Consider the following 10,500-nt stretch of genomic DNA (forward strand, 5'->3'; position numbering starts at 1 on the left):
GCAAAAACAATGAATTCTGTTACGCTGAAAAGAAATTAAAAAAAAAAAAGAAGAAACTGTATCCCAAAATTTTAAAGAAAAACTTATGTGTATTAAAAAAATAAGGTTAAATACAATGAAGGGATAGAATATGAGTATAAAAATGAAAATTAAAAGATTTTTTAAAAAGTATTAATAAGATAAAATGTTAAAATAGGAAAGAGGGAACATTCAAAAAATAGAAAAGAAAAAATAACAAAGATTTTAAAAATTTAACTTTGAAAGATTAAAGAATCATGGGGGAAAAGTCCTGAATTCTATATGCTGTATTCCTCTAGCACTGCTGTTTTGCAGTTCTCATTGATCAGTAAACTTGGTCTTGGCTGGATGTTTTTGCTGAACTTTTGTGGGAGGGGCCTGTTGCCCCATAATTCTCAAATGTCTTTGCCTGGAGGCGGAATTGCACCGACCTTGCCAGGGGCCGGGCTAAGTAATCTGCCCAGTTTGCTCTCGGGAGCTTTTGTTCCCTGAACATTTTCCATAGAACTCTGGAGGATGGGAATGAAGATGGCCGCCTCCCAATCATCGGCTGGAGGAGCCAGAGCTCAGGCCCCACTCCTCAGTGCGCCCTTGGAGAAAAGCAGTCAATCCCTTGGAGAAAAGCAGTTAATCCCTCCCGTGTCTTTGGTCTCCAGCTGTGCTCTGTGCTCACCCAGCCTGTGACCTAGCATTTCTATCTCTGGCGCATGGTCCCGTTTGGAGTCTCCAAACCCAGCAGATTCCTGCAATGTGGTCCTGTACCACTCCTCCCGGGGGAGAAGGTGAGTCTCTCTGGACCTGCCACTTCTGGGGTCCCTGCTTGAAGAGCAGGGGCCTGACTGTGCCTCAGATCACGGTTTAAGGTAACCCCAAGCTGAGAGCCCCTCCTCAGCTCTGTCCCTGCCGCAGGCTTCCCCACTCCAATACCAGGGAGGTCTGCCACCCTCAGGAACTTCCAGTCTTTTTGTAACCCTGCAGGTCCTGAGACCACACTATCCCTGTGAGGTCTCCACTTCCCACTTAGCCTCTGGAGTGACATCCCTCAGTGGAGCCAACTTCTGAAAGTTCCGATTTTGTGCTCCGCTGCTCTACCATTTGCCAGGAGCTGGTCCCTCCTCCCTCGGTCTCTCTTCCTGCCTCTTGCCTTGGATTCACTTCTCCACACGTCCTACCTTCCAGAAAGTGGTCGCTTTTCTGTTCCTAGAATTGCTGCTCTTTTCTTTGATCATTTATTGAGTTTGTAGATGTTCAGAATGGTTTGATAACTATCCAGCTGAACACTCGGGACCTGATGACATTCATGTCTCCTACTTTCCTCCACCATCTTGCTTTCCCCCCGTTTTGTTTGTTTGTTTGTTTGTTTTTTATGGATTTTATTTATTTATTAACAAGAGAGAGACCACAAGTGGGAGTGGGAAGTGGCAGAGGGAGAGAGAGAAGCAGACTCCCTGCTGAGCAGGGAGCCTGATTCAGGACTCAGTCCCAGGACCCTGGGATCATGATCTGAGCCAAAGTCAGATGCTTAACCCACTGAGCCACCCAGGTGTTCCCATTCTTCTGTTGATAAACATCTGAGTTGCTTCCACATTTTGGCTATTGTGGATAATGCTGCTCTGAATATGGGAGGGCAAATATCTGTTTGTATCACTACTTTCAATTCTTTTTATTCCTAGAAGTGGAATGGCTGGATCATATGGTAATTCTATTTTTAATTTTTCAAAGAACTGCTGCATATGGCTATTTTTTTTTTTTTTTGCATAAAGCTATTCTTAATCCAAAGATCAGTGAGTTAAAAAGGCATGTTACCTGCTCCCTAGCCACCTAATGAATACTTCTGTTCAAAAAGAGGAAGTACAGCGCAACAAAGAGGAAGTACAGGAGGGACATAGCAATCATTATTTCATAGCATTTCTTTCTTTCTTTTTTAAAGTAATCTCTGCACTCAATAAGGGGCTTGAGTTTATAACCCTGAGATCACGAGTTGCATGCTCTACTGATTGAGCCAGCCAGCCTGGGTCAAAGCAATTCTGATACTCAATGAGGCACATGATGCCAGATCCCCTTACTCTGGGGATAGGGACTGTTTCTTAATTAGGGCCTGCTTGGAGGACTACTTGCTAATTCACTGTTCTTTGAGGATTTTCATTCCATTCTCAGGGATCTTGGCTCTACTTTCTGAAATATCCTAGTTTTCATAAAAATAAATTGTGTCTGGGGTGCCTGAGTGGCTCAGTCAGTTAAGCATCTGCCTTCAACTCAGATCATGATCCCAGGGGTCCTGGGATGGAGCCCCGCATCAGCCTTCCTGCTCATTGGGGAGCCTGCTTCTCCCTCTGCTGCTCCCCCTGCTTGTGCGCTCTCTCTCTTTCACTCTCTGACAAATAAATAAACAAGATCTTAAAAAAAAAATGGCTTGTGTTTGTAGCTGGGCAGTTTCCTCAGCCTGCTTCCTATTCATGGAGACCTGGGGTCTTAGAGCGCTACTTGGAATTTGGACAATCTCAGTCTCTTTCACTCTGAGCTGACAGAAGTCCCTTAAAAATGTTGTAGGATTTCTATATGTCAGATTTAGAGTCTACTCCATGAGATAAAACTTATATCCACAATTCTTTCCAAGATAGGCCCACCCTTTAGGCTTGTTCATAGCTATTTTGAAATTAGCCCTCTTTGGGACCATGTCCTTAGGATTCCTGGAAGCCCTTTTGTCTCATGAAGAGAGTGTGCTAGGAACCATCACAAATGTGTCTGAGATTTTAGCCAAGGGCTCTATAGCCAAACCCTCAATTTGATCTTCCTCTGGAGGCTGTTTCTTCCTCTGAGAATCCATTGCTGCCTGGATCAACTAGAGACGTAAAACAGTTTTGTTTTCCAACATAAGCAAGTCCTGGATTTTCTGTTTCTTCTAAATTCCTCTTGCAAACTCGAGTTCCTTCTTTTGTTCCTCTCTCTCTGGAAGTACTTTATCACGTGCCACTAGGATTAACCTACTGGGACTTCCAACGTTCAGCTTGGACGTTAGAAGATCCAAAAGTTTAGCTAGATCCAAAAGTTTATTAGCTGCATTTTCTGTCTTTTGTGTTTCCACAGGTGACAGTCTTGCCAATCGTTTTACTGCTGCATAACACAAATCATCCTTGCACTTTTCCATTTTCCAATCTATGCCTATGATCCCTTCACTGTTTTTCCAGCCTTTGCTCACAGTTTCCTTCTGCTTTTCCAGCCTCTACCCGTTGCCTGTCCCCAAACCAGATGCATGTCTGGTAGGTTTTGTTCTGGCTGCCCTTCACTCATGGTACCAGCGAAGAGTTCAATTGGGGAAGCAGAGCCATCCAAAACATTATGGAGAGAAGGCATTAGGAATTCGAGACATTACACAAATGTTAGAGAAACCAGGGACATGGAAGTCTGGAAGGGGAGCTGAAGGATCAAAAGAAGAGTCATTACCCAGTTTGCCTACAGCTGGACATGTTGGAGCCGCCGAGAAATCTGAGAGGCCCAGATGCCTGGGTGGTTCAGTTGGTTAAGTGTCTGCCTCTGGCTTAGGTCATGATCTTGGGGTCCTGGGATTGAGCCCTGAATCAGGGAGCCTGCTTCTCCCTCTCCCTCTGCCTGCCACTCCCCCTGCTTGCGCTCTCTCTATGACAAATAAATAAATAAAATCTTTAAAAAAATTAAAACAAAACAAACAAAATCAAGATGTTAACCACTCTGCTCAGTCTCTGAAATGGGACCACAAAGGGAGAGCTCAAAGACAGGTTGTTTTGAAGCTGTGGCCTCTGTGAGTCTGCCACCGTGCATCACATCAGTCTGGGAGTAGGCCTGGACTGCTGTTGGTCTCAGGGCCAATGGTTGAGAAGACACAGAGGGAAGGAGAGTGATAACAAGCTGGCTCCTGCCAGACACCTCGGAGTCTGTCCTTTGCCTCATCTGACTGTAGACCTCCTGAAGATAGTGGCTGTTGTCTCATGCCTGCCTTTCAAATTTCACTCAAGTGCTTCTTCTGGCCAGATCTAACTTGGAAGGCGGAGAGAAGGGGATTCTGGGAACCGTACTGAACAAGTTGGTACTAGCCCAATCCAGCACACACTGCATGCGTTTTTCCATGCCTTATGGGGAAATGGTACCACTTTATTGTGAGAGGGTCTGTTAGAAGTATAGAGGTACAGAGATCTAGGGATTTATGTGTGGGTTGGAGATGGAACGAGGGATGCGAGGAATAGTGCTATCATGGTTTTGAGTGATTGGTCCAATTCTATTTCCTGCTGGAAAACAGAAGCCAGCCTACTATTCCTGGTGTCTAAGACTTATCTACAGCTGTGGTTTCCAACACTTGGTTCACATGAACCTCTAGGCCCACTGTCATCTGTCTCCATTAAAACTGGTCTTATGAAGACTACTAATGACCTGCTTGGTGCTAAACCCAATGGACACTTTTTGGATTTTATCATATGTAATTTGGGGATGGTCAGGGGAGTATGAATGGTCAATCATTTCCTCCTTCATGTTCTTTCTTTCTTGGTTCTTAGGATGGATTATTCTTTTGAGAATTCTTTTATTCTGTCCATCCCTTAAATATTTGTGTTAGGGGTATAGGCAGGGCTCTCTCCTACTTGGTGGTGGTCTGGAGCAGGCTCACCACAGCTCTCAGGAACCAATGGGATGCATCTCTTCATAGTTCACCTTCCCGTGATGACAAGTTGGTCATTTGAAATTGACCGCAGTGGGAGTATTTACACCACAGACATCAGCAACTGTTGCAATCAGAACTTCTCTTGCTAGAGAGCTGACTGGGAAACACTTTAATAGCAGCACATAAGTGCTTCTAGACCGGCCCTTTACACTCTCCCGGGATAATCCGCAGTTATAGTTTCAAGCACTGTCTCTGTATTGATGCCTCTCACATCTTTCATCTCCAGTTAAGATCTGTCTTTAGGCCCAGCTTTTCAAATACCTTCTGGCTTCCTCTGGCTGTTCCACAAGCATATCATATTTCCCCTTAAAATAGCTCTTTTCTTTTTTTTTTAATCGTCTGTCTTAGTGAATGGCACTATCCTTGCCCTGTTTTTCACCTCTCATCTCCCCACCCCTTATTCAAACAATTATCATCAAATATTCATCCGGTATGCCCAATTACTACTCAAGTCTTTCTAAAATCCAGCTGCTTTTCTGGGTACCCATTGCAGCAACCCTGCGTCAGGGTTTCTCTTCCAGATCATTGCAACGGCTTCCAAACTGACTTTCCTGTCTTTGGTCTTACCTCCTCCCAGTCTGTTCTCTATGCTGCAGCCAGAATGATCTTTCAGAAGCACAGATATGATCACGTGACTCCCTTGTTTAAAACCCATCACTGGCTTCCCACTGCTGTCAGGTTAAAAGTCCACTTTAATTTACATGGTGCACACATACTTTATAACACCTTGCTTACCTTTTTTTTTTTTTAAGATTTTATTTATTTGACAGAGAGAGAGAGAGAGAGAGAGAGAGATCACAAGTAGGCAGAGAGGCAGGCAGAGAGAGAGGGGAGGAAGCAGGCTCCCCGCGGAGCAGAGAGCCCGATCCTTGCTTACCTTTTCAACCTCATGGTTTATTATGACTTCCCCAGAGGTAATTTTTCTTTAATTCTTTTTAAAGAATTATATTTATTTATTTATTTGAGAGAGTGCACAAGCAGGGGTTGCCGCAGATAGAAAGGGAGAAGTGGGTTCTCCACCCATTGCAGGGCTGCATCCCAGGACCCTGGAATCATGACCTGAGATGAAGGCAGATGCCTAACCAACTGAGCCACCTAGGGCCCCTTTTCTTTTTCTTTTTTTAAAATTTATTCATTTATTTGTCAGAGAGAGAGAGAGAGAGCACACACACAAGCAGGCAGAGTGCCAGGCAGAGACGGAGAGAGAAGCAGGCTCCCTGAAGAGCAAGGAGCCTGATGCGGAAATCGATCCCAGGACCATGGGATTATGACCTGAGCCAAAGGCAGCAGCTTAACCGACTGAGCCACCTAGGCATCCCCCCTCTTCTTTTTTTAATAAAGATTTTTTTGGTCTATTTGAGGGAGAGAGAGGGAGAGCACATGCAGGGTGGAGGGACAGAGGAAGAGGGAGAGTGATAAGCAGATTACCTGCTGAGTGAGGGCCTGACTCTGGCTGGATCCCAGGACCCTGAGATCATGACCAGAGCCAAAGTCAGATGCTAAACTGACTGAGACATCCATGTGTCCCATCTCCAGATATTTTTCATTCCAGCCACTTCACACCAAGATTTTTCACTTCAGGGATTTTTACTTTTTGTTATTATTATTATTATTATTTTTATTTTTAAGTAGTTTCCATACCCTGAATGCAGCCCAACTTGGGGCTTGAACTCACAACCCTGAGATCAAGACCTGAGCTGAGACATGAGTTGGATGCTTAACTAACTGAGTCACCCAGGCGCCCCCATTTCTGGGGCTTTTATTGTGCAATGCCCTCTATCTGGACCCATCCTCTCCGTTCTCACCTTCTCTGTTAACTCCCCTCATCTTTTAACTTAGAAACTGCCTCTTCTGTGCGGCAGAGATAATGCTATGTGTTCACCAAATCATTTCATCTTCTTTCTTGGTGTTTTTCTTTTTTTTCTTTTTTTTTTTTTTTTAAAGATTTTATTTATTTATTTGACAGAGAGAGATCACAAGTAGACGGAGAGGAAGGCAGAGAGAGAGAGGGGGAAGCAGGCTTCCCGCCGAGCAGAGAGCCTGATGTGGGACTCGATCCCAGGACCCTGAGATCATGACCCGAGCCGAAGGCAGCGGCTTAACCCACTGAGCCACCCAGGCGCCCCTCATCTTCTTTCTTGGGCCCAGGAAACCTGCATGACCATCTCTCTTGCATGTAGGCGGGGCCACATGGGTAGTCCTGGCTAATGGAATGTAAAGGGAAGTTCTCTGTGTTTTCCAGGTGCAAGTTGTTAAGTATCTGATGTGCCTTTCCCTTACACACCACCATCCCCACCCCACTCCACCCCTGCCCTCTACACCAGCTGGGTGACACAGGGACATCCTTGAAGCTCTAAGTTTGCGTGGTCACAACATGGAAGCCGCCTGGGTCCCTGAGACACCATTGGAGGAAAGAGCCAAGAAATCTGCCCAAGGTGAACAAAAAATACTCATTGTCTTCCATCACTGACATTTGGACATTGTTTTACCAAGTAGCAATAGATGTCCCCATTAATGCAGTTTGGGAATCTGTTCCCACATGCCCCTTAAGACTTGGTCAAGTAGTCCTCTGTCTGTTCCCGTAGCACTCTGCTCTTGATTCCTCATATAGACCTTCCTTTTTTGTAATAGAAATGGCAGTTTTCTCGTTTCTTTCTGGCAGCTGGAAGCTCTCTGAGGCCAGGGACTGTGTCTGTTCTCGGTTGCCTAGAACAGCATCCAGCACGACCATACTGGTTTGCTAGACGGCTTTGCCAATCCTTTCCTATCCCCTTGATTAATCAGGGGAGGCCTCATATTTGCATCAAGTGCAGAATCTCTTGAAGTTGTCCCCTCCCTCACCCAGTCATCCAAGAAGAATAGTGGCTTGTTCAGTTCCAAGGGATACTGTTCTGCTGTCAGACATCAGGCAGAGAAACAGCTAGAGAATGGAATCCGTTCACTCATGGGCTCTGGCTTAGGGCTTCTGTCACTTAGATAACTGCTCTGTGATATCACTCTAGTCAAGGCCTGGCCCCCACTGCTGTTCCTCCTCTTTGGCCTTCTAGACCCTGACATGGGACCTGGATCACCTGTGTGCAATTCTCCATCATGGTGTGTACCCCCCGAAACCTCTGATGTTCTTTGTTCCTGCTCCTTCTCAAGCCTTCAGAGTGGTTGCTGGGACATTGAGTCTCACAGGGAACGGGTCAGGACTTCATGGCTTTCCTCCCAGGATGTTTCTTGGTCCCCATGCAAATTTACAGTGACCACCTACGTGTACCAAGCTTCAAGAGACAACATTTTTCAGCCCACAAAAGTTCTTTTGTCCCTTCTCCCAGAGCAGCAGGTGCCTATTTGTCCCCTGTTTACATAACTACTAAAGGCCACTCGTGGGCCACCCCACCCCCAACAAAACACAGACAAATTCTGAAGGACTTTCTCTGTTCAGCCAAGCCAGGAGTTCTCCAACTTTTTTGTTTCAAGATCCATTTTTCCTCTTAAAAATTATTGAACTTTTATTTTGGGGCTTTTATTTATCTACCTTTCTATTATTAGAAATTAAAATAGAGAAACTTAAAAAATATATCCATTAATTCATTTAAAATTAGCAATAATAGGGGCACCTGGGTGGCTCAGTAGGTTAAGCCTCTGCCTTCGGCTCAGGTCATGATCTCAGGGTCCTAGGATCAAGCCCTACATCGGGCTCTCTGCTCAGCAGGGAGCCTGCTTTCCCCTCTCTCTCTCTGCCTTCCTCTCTGCCTATTTGTGATCTCTCTCTCTCTGTCAAATAAATAAATAAAACCTTTAAAAAAATAAAATTAGCAATAATAAACCCTATACATGTTAATGCAAATAAGATGTATTTTATGAAAATAGCTGTATTTTCCAAAATAAAAAGCTTTTTGGACACCTAGATGGTTCAGTGGGTTGAACCTCTGCTTTGGGCTCAGGTCATGTTCTCAGGGTCCTGGGATCTAGCCCTGCATTGGGCTCTCTGCTCAGCGGGGAGCCTGCTTCCCCTTCTCTCTCTGTCTGCTTCTCTGCTTACTTGTGATCTCTCTCTGTCAAATAAATAAATAAAATCTTAAAAAAAAAAAAAAGCTCTAGGGGTACCTGGGTTGCTCAGTGGGTTAAGCCTCTGCCTTCAGCTCAGGTCATGATGTCAGAGTCCTAGGATCGAGCCCAGGATTGGGCCCTCTGCTCAGCAGACAGCCTGCTTCCCTTCTCTCTCTGCCTTCCTCTCTGCCTACGTGTGATCTCTCTCTCTGTCAAATAAATAAAAAAAATCTTAAGGAAAAAAAAAAGCTCTAGTGAGAAGAATGATGTTGTTTCACATTTTTGTAAATATCTTTACTATCTGGCTTTATGGAAGACACTGGATTCTCATAGTTGCTTCTGTATTCAATCTGTTGCTGTAGGTAGTTTTGGTTGAAGTACTTGGAAAATGGAGGAGTATTTTAGTAGCCTTTTTCGATAGTCATAGATATTATTCTTTCATATCACACCAAAACTTGACCAATGGTACTTTCTTAAAATTTACTTGCAATGTAGAATCTGAAATCATATCCTATCTATTGATGTATTTTGCAGTTTGAATGGATCCTTTACCCATACATAACTTTGTCACATCGTGGATTGGTCATGTAGGAAAGGCTGGTCCACTGAATTATGCAGATCTTTTGAATGTTGACATGATCCGTTAAACAATATTAAAAGAATCACATTTGTTATTTTCACCATTGATCTCATCAGAATACCTTTAAGTATGGAGAAGTTTTTAAGCTCACAGTGGCAGATACAAGTTTTCCAAAATTCTAATTTTCTCTTAAAAGCTCACATTTTATCACTGGCAACCAGCACTGTCCGTTGTTTTCCTTGAAGTGACAGGCTCACTTCATTTATGTTTGAGAAAATGTGCCAAATACCCAAGTCAAAATAATCATGGTATGTCTGTCAGTTCTTTCAAGTAAAAACTGGTGTTCTGTGAAAAAGCTGCTAGTTCAGCTCTGAACTCAAGCAATCACACAAGAGTTTTCCCATGGGGCAACCATGCTACTTTGGTATGCAGCAAAATGTTTTATTTCCATTTTGTTTCGTGGAATATTAAAAGATGCACAGGGTTGAGATTTAATACAATGAATGGTTTTAAGTAAAGGTGGTTTTATTTTGGGGGCACCTGGGTGACTCACTCAGTTATGTGTTTGGGCCTTCGGCTGATGCCATGATCCCAGAGATGGTCCTTGAAATTGTACTTCAAGAAGGGAGGTTTTAGGTAGAAGGAACATTGTGTATGCAACTCTGTGAATTTCCTAGAGTGTGAATTTTAAGACCAAGACGTTCTAGAAATAACATGTGTGAGAAAGGAAATTAGTGTGTAAACCTATGGCCCCAGAGTTCTGAAAGAAGAAAGGAGGTCCTTCGTAGGTGTGCTTGGATTGAGACAATGCTCTTATCTTCTTGCATTTGCTAGAAGAGGATCCTCTACAGAATGGGACTCTACCATAGGGCAGGCTACTAGACAAGCAGTGAAGTCCCTGGAGAAGGCCATATGCTGCCAGAAATTGTGGGTATTGGATTAGAACAAGAGTCAAAGACTTTTTTTTTTTAATATTTTATTTATTTATTTGACAGACAGAGATCACAGGTAGGCAGAGAGGCAGGCAAAGAGAGAGGAGGAAGCAGGCTCTCTGCTGAGCAGAGAGCCCGATGCGGGGCTCGATCCCAGGACCCTGGGATCATGACCTGAGCTGGAGGCAGAGGCTTTAACCCACTGAGCCACCCAGGCGCCCCAAGAGTCAAAGACTTTTGTT

This window comes from Lutra lutra, chromosome 8 (genome assembly GCF_902655055.1).
Source record: "Lutra lutra chromosome 8, mLutLut1.2, whole genome shotgun sequence".
Classification (NCBI taxonomy): Eukaryota; Metazoa; Chordata; class Mammalia; order Carnivora; family Mustelidae; genus Lutra; species Lutra lutra.